This window comes from Anolis carolinensis, chromosome 4 (genome assembly GCF_035594765.1).
Source record: "Anolis carolinensis isolate JA03-04 chromosome 4, rAnoCar3.1.pri, whole genome shotgun sequence".
Lineage (NCBI taxonomy): Eukaryota > Metazoa > Chordata > Lepidosauria > Squamata > Dactyloidae > Anolis > Anolis carolinensis.
In genome coordinates this window covers 128,100,304-128,121,128 of record NC_085844.1, presented here as the reverse complement: position 1 = coordinate 128,121,128, position 20,825 = coordinate 128,100,304, and the positions used below count along the sequence as shown (strand labels likewise).

Genomic DNA, 20,825 nt, shown 5'->3' with positions numbered 1-20,825 from the left:
ATGCTTATATACATCCAGCATTTGTTCATTTCATTTTTTCTGCTTAAATAGAGGATCTTACATATATCCTTGTTGGACTTAAACTCTATAATCTGTTAAGGTCATTTTGACTCCCGATCTTGTTCTCTGGGATATTAGCTACCTCACTAATTTTGTCTTCCATTTCATCTTCCAAGTTTGACAGTGAATAAGATCATACCTAGAACAGAATCCTTGATGATCCCACTAGTCACTTTTGTCCAGGATCAAGAGGAGCAATTGGTGAGCAGTCTTGCGTTTAATCAGTTAACCAGTAACCAATCCATGCAACAATTACATTGTCTAACCCACTTTTTTCCATCTTGTTTGCAGGAATATCACAAAAGACTTCATCAAAAGTGTTATTGAAACTGGGCCCATGTTCTAGAAAAGAACAAAGAATACCAAGTTCCAAGCTGGCAATACAAATCCAATTCAGAAGTTAGATTATTAGAGAGCAATGATAGAATGAGCCACACAGGCTTTCTGTATATATTTCAGATTTCAATGTTAATGTCAAAAATACATAGCATGATTTTACATAGAATTTGTGCTACATTAGAACAGTAAAGAGAAATATCACTTAAGTAAAATAAACATTAAATATTAAATAAGCAAAAAATAAAATAAGATGTAAACACTAAGCCAAAATAACCAGTTTTACCAATCACATATGATTATAGGAGGCTGGAAGAAAAATAGCACCTAGCTTTCAAGAATTCCAGTTCCAGGCAATAAGACATCTGATGTCAAATGACTTAGCACATCATCTTCCAGGGAAATTAAATCAAATGTGCAAAATACACATAAGAAGATGGAGTTGAAGCAACAGATAACCTTCTACAATTAATTTTAGTCCACATTTAATCAACATTTTCAGAATATTAGCCTCTATGTCTGCCAAAGCCAAAGTTCAACAAACGAGATACAGCAGAGTGAAAAACACTAGCCATGTTCTCGCACTGTTATTTATTTATTGTATCCTCAGCCTAACAGAAGGATGATAGTTGTCAAATGCCTTTTCTAGATGGTTTGATAATTACTGTAAGTTATGGGTAAGTTTATACTAAAAGAGGAAGATTTCTATCAGAAATCCAGTTCTAACCTTCAGTTTTTGTAGGACTGAACAAAGCCCTCGTCTTGTATCTACAAACGGACTGAAAGGCAGTGATGTTATTGCAAGGTGTATGTAACAAGGCCCATGAAATATACTCCTGACAAAATTCTAGCCAACACATTTTATGCTAGTTGTATTTGCCAAACATTTTTCCAATGGCAGCCTAACAACAACAAAAACAACAACAACAACAACAACAAGGCATGAATCACTGTGGTAAGATCCTACCACAGGATTTTGTGGGAAATAATGCAGTTGAGTTTCCCGCATTTGGGGAAATCGCAGGGGTCAGCACATCCAGTGTGCAATGGATGAGCCTCACCCTGGGAAAACCACCTTCGTGATCATGGTGTCTCCTCTGTCAGGAAAGGGTGCAGCTGGCACTCCAGATTAATTTTTTATCCCCAGCAGCCACCTTAGTTTCAGGAGCAGAGCCAAATTTAGTCATGGGTAGTGGCTCCCACTTCAACGGAGAAGTAAATTTTCTCTAGTTTCTAATCTGAATTTTAAAAGGTGCTGATCTCCATACCACAAGGTTCAGGACCCTGAAGCAAATCAAACACTTGGGCCCCAAAGCTGAAAACTGGCTTTTGAAATTCTACAATCAATGCTTGGCACACAAACAGATTCCCAGAGCATGGAGGAAAACTAAGATCATTGCCATTTTAAAACCTGGTAAAGATGCCTCCAATGCCAGGAACTACCGACCAATCTCCCTCTTATGTCATCTATATAAAGTCTATGAGAGGATGCTATTAAATCGACTAGGACCTGTTATCGAACCCAAGCTTATTGCACAACAAGCAGGTTTCAGACCAGGGAAAAACTGTACAGGTCAAATTCTTCATCTGACTGAGTATATCGTGGAAGGCTATGAGAAAGGCTGCATTACGGGAACAGTTTTTGTGGACCTTACGGCAGCCTATGACACGGTGCAACACAGAAAAATGCTGCATAAAGTCTACCATATCACCCGGGACTTTGACTTTACAAAAACTGTCCAGACCCTCCTAGAAAACCGCAGCTTCTATGTGGAGTTTCAGGGCCGGAAAAGCAGATGGAGGAGGCAAAAGAATGGTTTACCCCAAGGCAGCGTTCTTGCACCGACCTTATTCAACATCTTCACGAACGATCAGCCACTACCACCACTCACAAAGAGCTTTATATATGCTGATGACCTTGGCCTTACAACACAAGCGAAAGATTTTGAAACAGTTGAAAACCAACTCACTAATGCCTTGAAAGACCTCTCCAGCTACTACAAAGAGAACCACCTGAAGCCTAACCCTGCCAAGACACAAGTGTGTGCTTTCCATCTACGTAACCGTGAAGCCAACAGGAAACTGAAAGTTACTTGGGAAGGCCAAGAGCTCGAACACTGTTTCCATCCTAAATATCTTGGTGTCACCTTAGATCAAACATTAACATATAGGAAACACTGCATGAACACCAAGCACAAAGTAGCTGCACGCAACAACATCCTGCGGAAACTGACTGGCAGTGCATGGGGTGCAGACCCACAAGTAGTAAGAACATCAGCCCTGGCCTTGTCTTTCTCAACTGCTGAGTATGCCTGTCCTGTTTGGCACAAGTCTGCCCATGCAAAGCAGGTGGACATAGCACTGAATGAAACATGCAGAATAATCACAGGATGCCTTAAACCTACACCTGTTGATAAACTCTACAAGTTAGCTGGCATTGCCCCTCCTGACGTGCGACGGGAAGTTGCTGCTAACTGGGAGAGAAAAAAGGTTGAACATTGCGAAAGCCACCCACTGCATGACTATCAGCCTCCTCCCACCAGACTCAAATCAAGGAAGGGCTTCATGAGAACCACCACTCCTCTTGATGTTCCTCCAGCAGCAGCAAGGGTGTCCCTCTGGGCAGCTAAACCTGGCAATTCCAACTGGATGGCCCCCCACGAGGGTCTTCCTCCAGGGGCAAACCAAGAATGGGCAACTTGGAAGTCCCTGAACAGACTCAGAAGCGGAGTGGGCAGATCTAAAGACAACTTGGCAAGGTGGCACTACTGGAGGAATCCTCCACCTTGTGTGACTGTGGAGCAGAACAAACAACTCCGCATATGTATGCTTGCCCACAATGTCCTACCTCATGTACAGAGGAGGAGTTGCTTAAAGCTACGGACAATGCAGTTGCTGTTGCCCGCTTTTGGTCTAAAACTATTTAGTTGTTTTTGTGATTTCCTCTATTTTTTTTCATCATTTTTAAAATGTATCTGTTATGCAATGCTTTTGACACGAAATAAATAAAAAGGACCCTGGAGAGCTTCTTTAGAATGTATACTAAGGTCCCATTTACACTGCCATATAATGCAGTTTCATAAAGCAGTTTAACTGCATTGCACTGCATTATATGGGTCTATACTGCTATATATGCGGTTAAACTGTATTATGAAACAGCATTATATGGCTGTGTAGATGGGGGTCTATAACGCAGAGTGTATTTATCACCCCACCAGGCAAGAATGTTACAAAGTAAAAAACATTTTCAGTGATGTTTTTATTCAGTTTTCCATCTCATCCTAGTTCTAGATGAAATCATCAATCAGTCTTCAGAACGCTTAGGACTATAGACTTCTGAATCTGCTGAAGATCTGTCTATGCTTCACGATGGCCCCACACCTTCTCTAGAATCTGTGACAGCATGCTTCTGAATGTCAGCCCTTAGAGAACACCATATTTTTTTGAATGATAGCTCAAAATTTATGCTATGTGATTGGAAATATATATATATATCCCCCTTGTCTGACACATCATCAGTACTGTGAAATGTCATGGAACCAGGAGATGGTTCCAGGAATACCTTCTGTGAATATGTAACAGTATCTGTGGTACTTATGATAGTTAGAGGCTCACATGGAGCCTTGTGTCCAGCTGGGAACAGGCGCAATTATATAAAGGGAGAAGTGATCGTTCAACAAGTCCAATGCAGTCTAGGGAACATTTAAAGGACAATCTCAGTGGTGTTTTGGCAGGAATTTTAAAAAGTTTATACTGTTTTATAACTGTTAAGTATTTCCCCATGGGACATGAGAGAAGCCTCTCACAGGATGGTAAAACATCAAATATCCGGGCGTCCCCTGGGCAACATCCTTATAGACAACCAATTCTCTCACATCAGAAGTGACTTGCAGTTTCTCAAGTGGCTCCTGACCAGAAAAAATTTCCCTGTCATAATATAAGAGTAATATAAAAGCACAGAAGCTCCACAAGAAGTCACTTTTGTGAATTTCTCATACAGGCAGTCCCCAAGATATGTTCTGTTGGTTTGTTCTCAAGTTGAATTTGTATGCAAGTTGGAACAGGTACATTTTAAAGTGTAACTCCAACCATATATATATCTATAGCTATAGATATATATTAGGCTAGTGCAGTCCAGGTATACATTGATCCAATTTGGTGTCCCAGATTTTGGTGGGGCCCCCGATCCATTTTTCAGGAGACTCCCAGATTTGGGAGAACAGAAATTTGTTTTTGATCCAGAAAAATGAAAGTTTCCTTTTGAATCCAGCCCATTGGTGGCAGTGGGGGGGAGGCTTCCCAGATTTAAGGCAAGGGCTTAAGAAATGCCATTTCCTGTGATCTTTTCCCTTCTGTATTTAGAGGAGACCAGGGTATAAGGCAAGGGCTTAATAAATCACCTTTTCTAGGATCCTTTCCTCCCTCCCTCCCCATAACCAAAAGAAACTGAAAGCAGCCAGGTTTTTGATGGACGCTGTTCTGTTGTGGCTGAAAAAAATTCAGTGCCGTTACGGGTGCCTGAACCAATCGAACCAACCGAACCAGCCAAATACTTTTTTTGAAAACAGAACCATGTACAAGCCCGGTGGCACAGCTGCTGAACTTGCTGACTGAAAGGTTGGTGGTTCGAATCCAAGGAGTGGGGTGAGCTCCTGCTGTCAGCTCTAGCTTCTGCCAACCTAGCAGTTCAAAAACATGTAAATGTGAGTAGATCAATAGGTACCGCTCTGGTGGGAAGGTAACAGCACTTCATGCAGTCATGATGGCCACATGACCTAGGAGGTGTCTACGGACAACGCCGGCTCTTTGGCTTAAAAATTGAGATGAGCACCAATTGCCAGAGTTGGACACAAATAGAGTTAATGTCAGGGGGAAAACTTTACCTTTATTTATATATATATATATACACACACACACACAAGCTTTGGATAGCATATGGAAGTATTACCACCCCAGTGGTATTTGTTTTGCTGCCTGTGCCCCTGTTCAGAAGATTTCACCTCACTTTCTGTCCCTGTGGTAATTTGATTTGGAAAAAATTGGCTTGTGGCAGAAACAAGAATTGGTGATAAAGCTTCTGTTGAGACCACCTTTCCCCATGATAACTCTTTAGGAGTGATTTATCTCACTTCATATTGTCTCACTCCCCTTCTTATCTATGAGTCATTTGTAAGTTGAATATTAGTAACTCAGGAACTGCCTGTATATATTAACGATGCAGATAATTTGTAAAAGGTTTTTTTAAAAAATAAAATAAAAATGAAGTCAAGTGAAAAAGTCACTTTTGAGAGACTTCAATGGAAATCAAAGTTTGGGAATGATGGATTCCATTCAAATCAATGAGAAGTCCTTCCAGCAGGTAAATAAAGTTTTCCATTCAGAGCACGTAATTAATCAGTCATCTAGGTGGCCCTGCCAGTTTGGACATTGGTAACACTAAGGTGAATATATGCTTACAGACATTTGTAAGTGTAGGAATATTTGCATGATGTGCCTCAGCCAAGCCCAATTATATTGAAGTGAGTGTTCAAATCAGGAAGAGAAAGCATTTTAAAAAAATGCACAGCAGATAAAATAAATAAAATGTTAAAATTGACAGTGGCTCCCAATGCGAGACACAGCACTTAAAATGACTTTTAATTCAGGCTCGAGCAATGATTGGATTTCAAATGGATGTCCCTTAATAAACAGCAGTATATTAAAAGAATGGAACAGTAGACTTTGCAAAAGGGCATAAATAATGCATTCAAATAAATAAAACAGAGAACACTGTAATTACCAGCCTTGCTCTTATTTGCACCTATAGAATTCCCAAAGGCTATTTTTAGAAACAGTGTTCATTGGACATACACTCTCCTGATTAATCATCTAAATGAAACCAAATACATCTATTGTTGCAGGAATAATTGTAAAAAAAAATTAAAAAACCACAAAACAAAATCACCAGCTATTGTTTTAACAATGTGAAAAATCTTGCAAGACTACAGGCAGTCCCAGAGTTGAAAACATCCAACTTACAAATGACTTAATAGTTAAGAACGGGAGTGAGGCAACAGGAAGTGAGAGAAATCTATCCTTAGGAAAGGAAATTCACTCCTGAAAGAGTTATCTTAGAGAAAAGGTATCTCGGCTGAAGCTTTATCACAAATCCTTGTTTCCACCACAAATCATTTTTTCCCAAAATCTAATTCTCACAGGGACAGAAAGTGAGGTGGAATGTTATGAACAGGGGCACAGACAGCAAAACAAACACCACAGGGGTGTTGAACTTTATACTGTCAAAAGCTTATATGTGCGTGTGAGTGTACGTGTATGTACAGTAAAGATAAAGGTGTTCCCCTGACATTTAGTCTAATTGTATCTGACTCTGGGGGTTGCTGCTCATCTCCATTTCTAAGCCAAAGAGCCGGCATTGTCCATAGACACCTCCAAGGTCATGTGGCCAGCATGACTACAAGAAGCACCATTACCTTCCCATTGAAGCTGTACCTATTGATCTACTTGCATTTGAATGTTTTTGAACTCCTAGGTTGGCAGAAGCTGGGGCTAACAGCAGGAGCTCACTCCGCTCCCTGGATTTGAACTGCCAACCTTATGGTCAGCAAGTTCAGCAGCTCAGTGGTTTAATCCGCTGCATCATTGGGGGCTCCATGTATAATGTATATGTATTTGGCTGGAGTTTCACTTAAAATGTACCTGTTCCTACTTACATACAAATTCAGCTTAAGAACAAACCTACAGAACCTATCTTGTCCGCAGCTTTGAGACTGCCTTGACAAGACTGGAAGACTGAACCTTCCACTACTTAGAGCCTCATATGCTCTTCCTTGTGTTGAATTCAAAATGCCCTCTTTTTAATTCTTGACTTTGGACATTTCCCCAGAAGTGTTATAGTACAGAGGCTCTTGTTTGATTTGCTCCTTCAGAATAAAAGTTCCAAAAAAACCTGAAATGTGTCAGGTTAAAAAAAAAACCTGGTTTACTTATAAATTGGTTAACTAGTTAAAATTCATGAGTAAATCAGGTTTCAGTGGGGGAGGTTGAACCCTTTTGCGGGATTAGAACAACACCCCCCCCCCTCCCGTCTACAGCCCTGAAGATGAGCACCAACCGCCAGAGTCGGACACGACTAGACTTAATGTCAGAGGAAAACCTTTATCTTGCCATTTTTTTTAGTTCAAACTTTGTCCAGGAGAGGATTAAAAAAAACAGGAAGTAAATTGGAAATCATTTCTAGTTTTGAAACAAGCTCATAACTTCTAGCTGTTCCAGTTTAGCAATCCTAACGTAGACCTCTTCCATAGCCCAATTCTAGTGCCTATGAAACCCTGGGATAGGTTTTTGAAGAAGAAAGTTTAGAATTCTCAGTCAGGAAGTTCTAGTGCTCTTCCAAACTACAAACCTCTGTATTTCATAGAGTGCAGCCATGGCAGTTAGGGTGGAATTATAGTACTGTAACTTTATAGAGTGAAGGGCCCAGATAGGAATGGGATTAGAGTGCCATAGGCAACCTTTGGGCAGCATGGCTTGCACTCCGGTTCTAGGACAGTGTTCTCCTAATTTCTAATAATGCAAGCATTTCAATTTTATCAAATAAAATGGGAAGTATGGAGTTTATTTGTTTGCTTGTTTCATTTATATCACACCTTTTCCCCAAATGAACTTTTCTGACACGTACAGATTTCCTCCTCCCCTCTTCATCTTTACTGCAACAATCCCGTGAAGTGCCCAAGGTAGCAGAGAAAAACTGGCCCAGAGTTGCCCATGAAATTTCATGGTTTGGTGGGGTATTGAAGCTGGACTTTCCAATTCCCAGCCCATGGCTTTAGCCACTGTTCTTCTCTTATACAAGAGGAGCTTATGTTGATTTAATTCCATAAAACTCTCTGTCCACGTTATCACTTTGAGAAATTTCCTAGTCATAGGATACTTCAGCCTCTTTTCAAGCATGGAGAGGTGCTGAGCTCATCACAGGAGTTAAACTACTTCCAGCCATCATGCATAGCCCTCCTTGGTTTAAAAGAGGCAGAAGTGTCCTGAAAGGAGGGAACTCCAACAATAGACATCACATTGAGAAATTTCCCCGTCGTAGGACACTTCAGCCTTTTTTCAAGCATGGAGAAGCATGAAGCTCATCACATGTCCTAGGGTTGAAAAGAGGCTGAAATGTCCTGAAAGGAGGGAACTCTGAACAGGGGCCAGCAATCTTGTTCAGAGCTCCTACCTCTTATCATGCTTTACTCCCATGTTTACATCTGAAAAACAGGTGGGATGGGAACCATCAAGGTTTCCTGTCCTGTTTCATTACCCAACCATCAGCAGTCTCTTGTATCCTATGGGGTTTGGTGAAGAACCATAGGATCCCATGAAAAGCAATGATTTTAACCCGGATCACTGTCTCTTATGTCCTATGGGATTTGATGCAGAACAATAGGATCCCATGGAAAGAAATGGTTTTAAACTGGTGTCCGTCTCATTTAATGTAAGGGACTTTGGGCAGGGCAAGGAATCTCTCTTTTTTGGATATTGTTGTTTCTCCTGATTAAAAAAAATGTAATACTGACCTTTTGGTGAAAAATGAATGTATTGCCAGCTCTTAAGTTTCCACATGTGAGTGTGATGGAGAGGATGAACTTTAACCGGGACTGCTGATGAAAAAAATAGGGGCGATTATCTACACTAAAAGGATGGTCACCCACGCTTTCCTCTTTCAACGTGATAAGGTCAACACTGTGTTGTTCATATTCACTTAGTGGGAGGAGGAAAGTTAAGAAGAGCAATTGATGCATAGACAAAACAGGGATCCTCTTAAGAGGGTGGGAAATTCTGCTGTAGAGTGGGGCAGCCTCTGTGGGAGAACTTGAAGTTTGCAATACAGATATATTCAGTCTCTTAAGCTCTAGTTAAGAGAACTGGGTACTAGAAAGATTTGTGCTGGAATCCCTAGGGAGCTGTTGCCAGTCTGAATCCTGGGCCAAAAGCACAAATGGTCTGACTCAATAGGCCATCTTTTTAAAAGTATGTATACATGTATATTAGTCATACAGGCAGAGATGAATTAAATGGTTTCCTTTGTAGATGGCTGGTCTGTACTCACCAGATTCCTGTAGTTAATTTTTCACAGTAGTTCTGTTCCTGTTGCTCTCACAGTTTGCGAATTACTGCCCTAAAAAGCTATAGATGAACACCTAATAGGCATCAGGTGCATGTGTTTAGGATGGCAACTTGTTTTTCCTATGAGAAACTTTGAACAAAGCCCAGCAATGGTGATCCATGGGGTAGTTTAGTTTAGGACAAAGACATACAACATTTTTACAGATATTTATTGAATTGGTAATGGTACAGAATGAGTTGAGACAATTCTTACTGCAATAATAATGAAACATGGGGTCACTCAATGAAGCTGACTAAAATTCAGGAATGACATCATTTATACAACATAATAATATCTGCAACTATGCAATATTAAAATGCCTGCTAGAACAGTTTGCTAGATATTATAGGGTAAGGCAAATCAGATCTTTTGCTTGGAAGCTGCAAATCGTAAATCTGTCTATTGGCCTATCGGTTGAATGTTGTCTTTTTGACTAGCAAGAGCTTTTTAGGGGTTGGGGGTCTGAGACCCCATCTACACTGTCATAAGAAATCCAGATTATTTGCTTTGAACGTAATTGTATGGCAGCATAGACTAATATAATCCAGTTCAAAGCAGATAATTTGGATTTTGTATGGCAGTGTAGAAGGGGCTCGAGCCTTGCTCTCTTGGACCATTTTAACTGTGATGTTTGCAGTTTCAATTTGGGCTTTTTGCCTACAACCTTTGAGTCTAGCTATTGAGTTAAGGCCCTTCATGGAGTTAGAATAAGAATGTAAAGATTTGATCCCATGTGTCATCAGTAGGTTTCAATCTACTAACTTCAGAGGATAAACCATCCCTGAAGATTTATTGTACCTTTCTAAATTCAGAAGCAGCAATTTTGTATTTCTTTTCCCTTATCATTGTTGGATGATATAGAGCATGAGGCACTCCTTGCAGCATCAAAAGATGCCATATTGTTTTAAGGGGGAGAGCCTTGAATAGATATAGCCATATTGTGACATTTTCCCATGCTGACAACTGTCAGTTTTCTTATCCATGTTGTAGACCTTGTCACATAGCAACCAAAGAGAGAGGAGCATGTCTGAGTCTTCTAAAAAGATTTTTTTTTGTTGGAAAAAAACTCCCAATAATTGGCAGGAGATAGTAGTGGCAGGTGGGCTCGAATGATGAACACATTTATGTGAGTTAAAAATTGACCAGGTTTCCAATTGGCTGTACCTTTTAAAAGCAATGTCATAGTTGGAACAAAGAGCACCACAACAGAACTGCATGCAGATTGTGTGTGGGGGTAAGTGGGTACGGGGAGGAGGTGTTCTTTGTTTGAAATAAAAACAGGACCTGTTGATAAAGCTTTCTCAGTTCCAATGAGTAAAAAGTCTTTAAAATGCTGTTAACAGCAATAGTATGTGTGTGGTCAAATGGGTCTCCCTAGTGTGGACAATTTGTGACAGTAATGATCTATCTCGTTGGGCCACATTCCCATCAGTTCTAGCCTACACATCCCATAGTGAGGAATTAGAGAAGTTGTTGCGCGTTCGAGTATGTATAACATATGTGTCAGCTTCAAGTAACCCAAATCAGATTTTTTCAGGGTTATTTGTTATATTCTTAAATATAAAATATCCTTTAAAATGATTGCATTAATCTTTTTGTTAAAACAGGAGTACAATATACATGTTAGTTGCATAAAATAATAATATTGGAACATGTATTATATTTTCAGTGATTAGGAGGATTTGCTTATATAAGCATTGGAAATGTTCTATGGTGAGCAGACTCATCCCACTGGTGTGAGTAAGGACTGGAGAGACAGTTTGGGAATTGTCAGTAAAGGATACATCATTTTTCATCTAATTGCCAATTGAAGATCTTACCAGACACCTTACATAGTAGCACATTTTAGCTGCTTAACCATCAAGTCTCTTTTGTTGTCATTTCCAACTTATGCCAACCCTAAGATGAACCTATCAGGGGTTTTCTTGGCGAGATTTCTTCACACGGGTTTGCTATTGACCAAAGTCTCACAGTGAGAATCCATAGCAGAACAGGGATTCAAGCCCTGGTTTCCTAGCACCTCTCTGTTACTTTGCTTATTTCTATCCTCGAATATATTTGTGAGTTAGCAGATCCTAAATTTTCATTATTGTCTCCAAAAGAAGCAGATGCTTAGCAAACCTTTCTGCCATTTTGGAGGAAGAACTAAATCTATGACTGACTCCAACTGTGAGAAACACAGCATTTTTTCTGCAGTGCTACTGTCACCATGTTGTGAAACACTATGGGTCTGGTGTTCTGTTAGAAAAAAAGCTCATACACATTCTCTGCTTGTTTATAGGAGGTGTGTACTTCAGTGCTGCAGAATGGAAGCCCCAAAACATCAAAGTTACAACAAAGCAATCATGAAAATGATGGGCTATGAACTTCTAACATTATAAATACTATACAGTCAGCTCCACAGGGCATGATTATTTCCCCACATCAAGATAAGTCAGCCAAAATACTGATAGAAACAACCAAATTAAGGTTCTGAATATATCAAATGAGGGAAAGAATGGTTGTCGCGTCACATGCAATCCCAAAGCCTTTTTTGTGGCTCCCCACACCATCCATCCTGTTTCCTTCTGGCAAAAAGAAGGCATTGTCTCCGATAGCAACCTCTATCGGTGTCGATTCATCTTTTAAATGGGTTTCATTTAACATTTTAGAACAGTTCGTAGAATTCAGACTGTTTTTATTCCCCCCCCCCCATTCACTCCATTGTCCAACATTTTTGGGAGTTGGTATGTCTCCTGAAGGTCCCAAAAACAGAAAAAGTGACCCCTGTTGCTTTCGCCTGAGACTGATAGCACTAAGCAATACTACTAAAGCCAAATAAATTTTGTGAGAAAGTTGTTGGAGGCAGCTTTTTAATACATATTTTGGAAGATATCTGTGTAAGATAAATGGATAGAAAGAAATTGCTTCAGATAAAAATGATAATAATACATCACATATGTTAAGCAAAATTAAAAAGAACAGCAGTTGAAAAATATCAGAAAGGTACAAAAGGAAAGAGGATATTTCATTGTTCATTAGAGGATGAGACAGGACAGGGGAGGAGAATCACTGGTTTCCAACCTATACCAAAGAATGCATTCATCCCCATGACAGAGAACTGCTTCATATTTGGAATGCATGTACAGTAGAGTCTCACTTATCCAAGCCTCGCTTATCCAAGCCTCTGGATTATCCAATGCATTTTTGTAGTCAATGTTTTCAATACATCGTGATATTTTGGTGCTAAATTTGTAAATACAGTAATTACTACATAGCATTACTGCGTATTGAACTAACTTTTCCTGTCAAATTTGTTGTATAACATGATGTTTTGGTGCTTAATTTGTAAAATCATAACCTAATTTGATGTTTAATAGGCTTTTCCTTAATCCCTCTTTATTATCCAAGTTATTCGCTTATCCAAGCTTCTGCCAGCCCGTTTAGCTTGGATAAGTGAGACTCTACTGTACATCAAACAGGCACAAAGTTACCCGTTTTCAAACAATAGTTAGACAACAGACAGAAATGTGTCTTAATTACTGCTAAACTATGTATCTGCCCGGTGGCAAAGTATGTTAAAGCACTGAGCTGCTGAACTTGCAGACCGAAAGGTTGCAGGTTCAAATCCCGGGAATGGAGTGAGTGCCCACTGTTAGCTCCAGCTTCTGCCAACCTAGCAGTTCGAAAACATGCAAATGTGAGTAGATCAATAGGTACCCGCTCCGGCGGGAAGGTAAAAGTGCTCCATGAAGTCATGCCGGCCACATGACCTTGGAGGTGTCTACAGACAACGCTGGTTCTTCGGCTTAAAAATGGAGATGAGCACCAACCCCCAGAGTCATAGAATCATAGAATCATAGAACAGTAGAGTTGGAAGAGACCTCATGGGCCATCCAGTCCAACCCCCTGCCAAGAAACAAGAAATCGCATTCAAAGCACCCCAGACAGATGGCCATCCAGCCTCTGTTTTAAAGCCTCCAAAGAAGGAGCCTCCACCACAGTCCGGGGGAGAGAGTTCCACTGTCGAACAGCCCTCACAGTGAGGAAGTTCTTCCTGATGTTCAGGTGGAATCTCCTTTCCTGTAGTTTGAAGCCATTGTTCCGTGTCCTAGTCTGCAGGGCAGCAGAAAACAAGCTTGCTCCCTCTTCCCTATGACTTCCCTTCACATTTTTGTAAATGGCTATCATGTCTCCTCTTAGTCTTCTCATCTGCAGGCTTAACATGCCCAGCTCTTTAAGCCGCTCCTCATAGGGCTTGTTCTCCAGACCTTTGATCATTTTAGTTGCCCTCCTCTGGACACTTTCCAGTTTGTCAACATCTCCCTTCAACTGCGGTGCCCAGAATTGGACACAGTATTCCAGGTGTGGCCTGACCAAGGCAGAATAGAGGGGGAGCATGACTTCCCTGGATCTAGATGCTATTCCCCTATTGATGCAGGCCAGAATCCCGTTGGCTTTCTTAGCAGCCGCATCACATTGCTGGCTCATGTTTAACTTGTTGTCCACAAAGACTCCAAGATCTTTTTCACATGTACTGCTGTCTAGCCAGGCATCCCCCATTCTGTATCTTTGCATTCCATTTTTTCTGCCGAAGTGAAGTATCTTGCATTTGTCCCTGTTGAACTTCATTTTGTTAGTTTCGGCCCATCTCTCTAGTCTGTCAAGATCGTTTTGAATTCTGCTCCTGTCTTCTGGGGTGTTGGCTATCCCTCCCAGTTTGGTGTCATCTGCAAACTTGATCATGCCTTCTAACCCTTCGTCTAAGTCGCTAATAAAGATGTTAAACAGAACCGGGCCCAGGACAGAGCCCTGCGGCACTCCACTCGTGACTTCTTTCCAAGATGAAGACGACGCATTGCTGAGCACCCTTTGGGTCCGTTCGCTTAGCCAATTACAGATCCTCTCATGTCAGACATGACTGGACTTAACGTCAGGGGAAACCTTTACCTTTACTATGTATCTGCCAAAGGGGAAAAATAAGAATATTTTTGCTCAAAATAATAAATGATTTTCAACTGTAATATATTATTTATTAACTTGGTCAAAACAAATACCTGATGTTTTGCATTTTTTCATTATAATAGAAATAAATAAAATTAAAGACAATTGCAAACATATACTTGAAATATTAATCTAAAAAGGAATGTACTTCTAAAATAAGTCAGTTGTTGGGTATGCAACTCTTCAGGGTTGGATCATCATCAGATATGGTATTGTAATATGACTAGTTGTAATTTGGTTTATTTTTATAAAACATATTAGCACTGGCTCTATACAAATAAAATTTCATCTTATCAGGATTGTGCTAAAATCTCCCAAATAAAGAGGATCAGAACCATCAAGATGTATAAGATCTGCTGCCCTACTGCTTAAGAAAGATCTCAACAGTGGGAGCATTTACCAGAATGACAGCATCCTGTTGCTTCCATTTTAACTAACTACCTGAAACTGGCTCAAAACTTTACAATTCCTTAAACAACCATGGTGCAGGAAAGCCCTGTGCTTTCATCATTAATATATCAAAAGCAAATTGCATTTAAAAACCTCTCTTGACTTGCTACTTAAACAGCAATCCAGCCTATTTCCAAATTAATAGAATTAATTAAATTTCTCTTAATGACTGATCCCTCCCATTGAACTCAATTGAACTTTAAGCTATTTATGGTCTACAGTGTTCCCTCACTACTTAGCGGTTCACTTTTCATGGATTCGCTGTTTTGCAGTTTTTCGATAAACTCTAAAAGAATATTATAAATCACTAGCTGTGCCCGGCCACGCGTTGCTGTGGAGAAGTCTGGTGGTATGAGAAATAAAGTATTGAGGAATTGGTGGTAGTTAAGGTAAAGGTAAAGGTTTTCCCCTGACATTAAGTCCAGTCATGTCTGACTCTGGGGGTTGGAGCTCATCTCCATTTCTAAGCCAAAGAGCCGGCGTTGTCCGTAGACTCCTCCAAGGTCATGTGGCCAGCATGACTGCATGGAGCACCGTTACCTTCCCGACGGAGCAGTACCTATTCATCTACTCTCATTTGCATGTTTTTGAACTTCTGGGTTGGCAGAAGCTAGGGCTTTAGATAATCTGTGGAAGAGGCCTAAGTGAAGCCTAACTGCCTGTCCCCTGGGCTGAGTCAGTTGCTAGGAGACCAAGTGGGTGGAGCTTAGACTTCTAAATGACAGCAATTGGATAAAAACAATTATTCCTCTCCCTCTAATTAGGACTTTATTTTTCTTTTCTTTTTGTTGTATCAACCTAGAGCCGTGGATGATGGGTTGTGTTGTCAAATTTCAAGGTTGGGGGGCCTGTAGTTTTGTTGTTTTGTCCGCTGCCCTGATGCCATCACTCTTTTATATATATAGATATAAAATTACAATTTACAGCATAAGGAAAGGAGGAAGGAGAAGCCGAAGGGAGAGAAAAGGAGCCCAAGTGGCACAGGAGGAGAAGGAGGCGATTTATCAACACACGATTGGTTGATAAAGACTTAAAATAGTGGATAACTATTAAAATAATACATAAATATTAAAATAAATATAGTGTCCCTACTTTGTGGATTTTCACTTATTGCAGGTGGTCCTGGAACATAACCCCAGCGATAAGTGCGGGAACACTATATTTGATTTCAATGGGAAAGGTATTCAGGGTCTTGAACCAATGAGATACAGGGTAAAATCTGTAACATTGGCTACCTGTGCCCTGTGTTTGCGCACCTAATTTCGCAGAGTGAATCCACCCAAATCAATGAAAAACATGAATATATTCATTGCTGTTTGTCCACAAAACATCAGGCTGTTCAAGCCAATTGTGGATCTTTGTTCATTAAATTCACAGATTATCAACTGAATACTAATACATTGTCAAAAACTCAAAACTATTAAAATGTTTAAATTCAGTATATATTAAAAAGTCTCAAATATGGACATCTATCTATCTATATATAAAAGGGTAATGAAATTTCAGCCTAGGGCAAAACAACAAAACTACACATCCCAGAAACACTAAACTTGGCAGCACAACCCCTCACCCATGCCTCTACGTTCATACAACAAAAAGAAAAGAAAAATAAAGTCCTAATTAGAGGGAGAGGAACAATTGTTTTTATCCAATTGCTGCCAGTTAGAAGGCTAAGCTCCGCCCATTTGGTCTCCTAGCAACCCACTCAGCCCAGGGGACAGGCAGAGTTAGGTCTCACTTAGGCCTCTTCCACACTGCCTATAAAATACAGATTATCTGATTTGAACTGGATTATATGGCAGTGTAGACTCAAGGCCCTTCCACACAGCTATATAACCCATTTATAATCTTACATTATCTGCTTTAAACTGGATTATCTTGAGTCTACACTGCCATATAATCCACTTCAGTGTGCATTTTATCCAGCTGTGTGGAAAGGGGCCTCATATAATCCAGTTCTAAGAAGATAATATAAGATTATAAATATACAGTACAGTCTCACTTATCCAACATAAATAGGCCAGCAAAATGTTGGATAAGTGAATATGTTGGATAATAAGAAGGGATTCAGGAAAAGCCGATTAAAAATCAAATTAGGTAATCATTATACAAATTAAGCACCAAAACATCACGTTATACAACAAATTTGACAGGGCCTCATATAATCCAGTTCTAAGCAGATAATATGAGATTATAAATATAATATATAAAAATTACTGTGGGATAATAATACAGAACAATATAATCTCTAAAATCAGGACAGTAAATAAAGAGCAACACTCTGAAAACAGGGGAATTCCAGAAAGGAAACAATCAGGGCCAGCTAACACCTCCCAACAAAGGATTCCCCCAGGCAGGAGGCAGACAGGCTTTGAAGCTGCAAGGCCATTAAATGGTAATTAAGTGGCTAATTGCAGCATTTATACTTGCTGCACTCAGACTATTCATTGCTATTCAAACTGGCCAACCAAGAATTCCACAAGGTAGAAAGAGGCCAGGCTTGCAAACAGCAAGACTATTCAGTGCTTTTCAACCTGGCCAACCAAGATTTTCCCTAGATAGAAAACCCTCAGGTTTTGAAGCCACGAGGCTACTCCGTCCCATTCAACCTGCCCAAGGAAGAATGCCCCTATACAAAAAGCGGCCAGGCTTTGAAGCAGCGAGGCTATTCAGTGCAATTCAAATTGGCTGAAAAACCATTCCCCCAGAATGCAAGTATCCAGCCTTACAAGCAGTAAGCCTATTCCATTGTATTCCAGCTCACCAAACAAGGATTCGCAGAAGAAGAAAACAGCCAGGCTTTGAGGCTGCAAGACTATTCACTGTTATTCCACCTGGTCAACAAATGATTCCCATAAGCCACAGCAACACGTGGCATGGCACAGCTAGTTTTTACTAACATACTGAAGTGGAACCATTCATAGATTACATCCGGAGATTAATTAATCCACATACTAAACTCCCCATGTCAAAATATATTCAATCCATAGGGCCTGTGCAATTATGATAGTTTGCCAGCTTATGAAAATAATCATAGTCCACTCTATATTTGCAGTGAACAATTTTCATTGCCTTTAATAAAAGTAGAACGAGCCTTTTAGTACATTTGTATCCATTAGCAAGGGCAGCAGTTTTCTTAAAAGTAGTTCCTGTCATTTGCAAAATTGGGCCATCCTAATTTCTCCTAGAACTCTTTCACATTGTGCCGTTGTTGAAATATAATGTTGACCATGAAGGGACAAAGTGCTAGTACTGATGGATAAGGAACCAGAAGTATTGTGGGCCAAAAGCAGGGACATCATCATGGAAAATTGCGAAAAACAAAACAAAAACCAGCATTCCTTAAACATCATAAAAGTCAAGAAAATCAAGCAAGAGAAAATGGGGAAAAAACAACAGTGAAAAATCTCATGGCACAACAGTTAAATGTTTCAGTTAATTGACAGACAAGAAGGAAACAAAAAGTTAATAAAAACCAGATCAGAATACCGAATGCAATTCTTCAGAAATTTGTTCATAGGGATAAAGATAAATATAATAACCAGCGCAAAGAAACAGAAGGTGACACCAAAAAGGTAAAACAAAAGACCTCTCCCACAAAAATATGAGACATCTAAGGGAAATTAAATCTAAGAGTTGAAAGGCTGACTGAACAACAGAGGAACACATTATATGATCAGAAGAAATTAAAAAGACAGTACAGTGAGGAACAATACAATTTTTTTTGAAAGAATTAAGGTTTCTTTCAAATAGAACCTTTGTACAAAAAACCCTATAATTTTAGAAAACGAAGCAGAAGCTAGTCTCTTGGAAGAAATAAATCACCAGTAACAGATGGCTTACCAATAGAGCTGTTTTAAGCGACAGTGACAGAATCCATCAGAATTCTAACAACAATCTGTCAATAAATATGGAAAAGAGTACCATGGGACACAGATTGGAAATATTCCACATACATTCCAAACTCTAGAAAGGGAATTCTTGAGATCAAAGAACGATTGGTCTAATCTCACCTTCTTCAATTTTTGTGTTGATTCATAATTGCTTGAGATCCCTGTTGTCTTTGTTTTGTTGTTAATTGTGATGTCTGAGTCTGCTGAGTGCAGTTTATATTTTTATTGTGGTACAATAGTCTTTTTGTTTTGTTTTGTCTGTGTAGGTGTTTATTATTATTGTTGTTGTAGTGGTCATGAAGGTTGGATAAATTAGATGCTACTTATTGTTTTTTGGAGGCCCAGTGCAGCACTGACTGGCCTCTCAGCCTCAGTGCCTGGCTGCTTCTTGCCTGTGATGGTGTTGATTCTTATTGTTGTTGTTGTCATTGTTATTATTGTAATTGCTTTTTTGGAGGCCAAGTGTGAATGTAGGGATTGGGGAGGTGGATGAGCACTGAATGGCCTTGTAGCCTCAGTGCATGGCTGATTCTTGCCTGTGTAAGTGTTTATTATTAGTGGGTGAGTGGATGGATAGATGAGTGGATGGACAGATAGAGTGGGTGCTCTCCTTGTTTCCTTTATTCCTATGCTGTTCCCTTTCTCTGCTCCGATCCTGAGCTCGCTGATAAGAACACACTGGTCAGAAAGGAGGGTAAATATAACTGGATCAATTGTCTTTCTCTCCCTTTTGCTCTTGGCCTTCTGGGCAGAGAGGGAGGCTCTTGTCCTTGGCGTTCCTTCGCTTCCCTTCCCTCCCTCCTTCTTTCGTTCTATCCGTCCCAGCCTTTCCTGCCTGTGGAGCCATGGAACTGGGTCAGTGGGTTGGATGGCAGGGAAAGGGAGAAGGAAGAGGCCTCTAATTGAAATGCATGGACTCCATGTCATGGGGGGCTGGGATTTGTAGTTTTCATCCAGTCCAACCCCTTTCTTTCTTTTTGTCATGGAGGAAGACCCCACCCAAACCCCTCAGACAGATGGCCATCCGGTTTAGTTGTGTTGTTATAGTCACAATGCATTGTTGTGAGTTTTGTGGGTCCGGATTGTAGTTTTGTGGTGTGGTTGTGTTGTTACAACCGGGAGGCAAGGTTTTTGTGTTGTGTTGCCAAGTTTCATATTTCTGGGGCATTTAGTTGTGTGCCAAGTTTCATATTTCTGGGGCGTTTAGTTGTGTTGTTATAGTCACGATGCGTTGTTGTGAGTTTTGTGGTCCGGTGTGGTTTTGTGGTGTGGTTGTGTTGTTACAACCGGGAGGCAAGGCTTTTGCATTGTGTTGCCAAGTTTTGTATTTCTGGGGTGTTTAGTTGTGTTGTTATAGTCATGATGCATTGTTGTGAGTTTTGTGGGTCCGGATTGTGGTTTTGTGGTGTGGTTGTGTTGTTGTAACCGGGAGGCAAGGCTTTTGCGTTGTGTTGCCAAGTTTCGTATTTCTGGGACGTTTAGTTTTGTTGTTATAGTCACTGTGCAAACAACTTTATCCTTTTTTATATATAGATGGGATGCAAAATTTCTGTGCTAGGTTTCGAAAAGGCAAAGGCAAGACTGTATTGATTAATAATGCATGTAAAGAATTTCAGAAGAAAACCAGCCTGTGTTTTTAGAAAACATCAAAAGATTTTTTCATTTAAGCTAAAACTATGGCTCACTCTAAAAGTAATGGAGTGCCACAACATTTGATTGTTCTGATCAGTTACACACATTGTGGACAAGAAAGCAATGACAGAACACAATATAGAGTAACATAATGGATTCCAATTGGCAAGGAGAGTTAGACAAGGCTGCACTTTAATCACCAGCCTACATTTTAATTAAATTTATACACAGAATGCACCATACCCCCCCCCCCCCCCCAAAAAAAAAAGAATTGGACTTGGAAGAAAGTGGAGTGAAAATTGGAAAAAGAAACATCA

General features: G+C 40.1%; 1 non-coding gene across 1 annotated transcript; it reads right to left on the bottom strand.

Annotated features, from left to right (window-relative positions):
* Positions 1-1,345: 1,345 nt before the first annotated feature.
* Positions 1,346-1,508, bottom strand: LOC134299040 (U1 spliceosomal RNA). The gene has a single exon (XR_010006200.1). It is a non-coding gene; the product is annotated as a U1 spliceosomal RNA (small nuclear RNA).
* Positions 1,509-20,825: the final 19,317 nt, after the last annotated feature.